This window comes from Limulus polyphemus, unplaced genomic scaffold (genome assembly GCF_000517525.1).
Source record: "Limulus polyphemus unplaced genomic scaffold, Limulus_polyphemus-2.1.2 Scaffold143, whole genome shotgun sequence".
Classification (NCBI taxonomy): domain Eukaryota; kingdom Metazoa; phylum Arthropoda; class Merostomata; order Xiphosura; family Limulidae; genus Limulus; species Limulus polyphemus.
In genome coordinates, this window is record NW_013665753.1 from 559149 (window position 1) to 560155 (window position 1007).

General features: G+C 36.1%; 1 protein-coding gene across 1 annotated transcript in view; it reads left to right on the top strand.

The window, feature by feature from the left end:
* The window catches only part of LOC106474875 (dynein heavy chain 2, axonemal-like), a 192529-nt gene that overhangs the window by 135032 nt on the left and 56490 nt on the right, over positions 1 to 1007 (top strand). The window lies entirely within an intron of this gene.

Sequence of the window (1007 nt, forward strand, 5' to 3'; positions counted from 1 at the left end):
GAAGACGGCATACAGGCTATCCTCCTCAAAAAAGGCACTCAGAGACTGTATGGACACAGCACTTTTTAATTATCACTAAGTTCTGGATACATCCCAGTTTCTTGGAAGCAAGCAATCGTAGTACTGTTCCATAAAGAAACAAAGCCAGCAAATAAACCAAACAACTACTACCCGATCAGCCTGACCAGCTGTGAAGGAAAAATTCTTGAACAAATAATAAGCAATAGACTCTCAAATTACCTAGAAGCAACCTCAAAATTACCAGAAATCTAAACTGGATTTAGAAAATTCAGACAGACAACAGATTACTTGGTTAGATTAAAAAAAACAATAATAGATAGCTTTAATAAAAATTAATGCACTATCGCCTGCTTTCTCGATGTCGAGAAAGCTTTCGACACTGTATGGCACAATGGTCTTAGGTTCCGCACGACAGAAATGGAACTACTGTGGGTGATGTGAGCAATATGCCTTTAAAATACCCTAGTCATGGGTTTGCATCACAATTCGTGGACAATGTTGCAGTTTGGTAAAGTACCCCCACCCTATCCATAGCAGCAACAAATCAACAACCATTATTAAATAGTATTGAAGACTCTTGCCAACAATATCGAATAAAAAATAAATGTTCCTAAAAACCAATTATTTACTTTCGCATGACTAACAAAACATAAAAAGACCCACCTAAATTATACATGAATGGAACACTTCTCCAGACCACAACCTCTGCAAAAGTTTTAGGATTAACTTTCGACCCAAAACTAACGTGCATAAAACATACGAATAATATATTATCAAAATTCTGGAAACGTACAAATTATGCAAGAAGTCTAACAAGGCAAAACCAGGGAACATCACCTGACAGCATTTTGAAAATATACAGGACATATGTATACATCCCATCATAGAATATGCATGCCCCGCATGGATAAACATAGCTCCCAAACACATAAATAAACTACAATTTATACAAAACTTACTTATTACCATAGCATATAAAGTCCCCC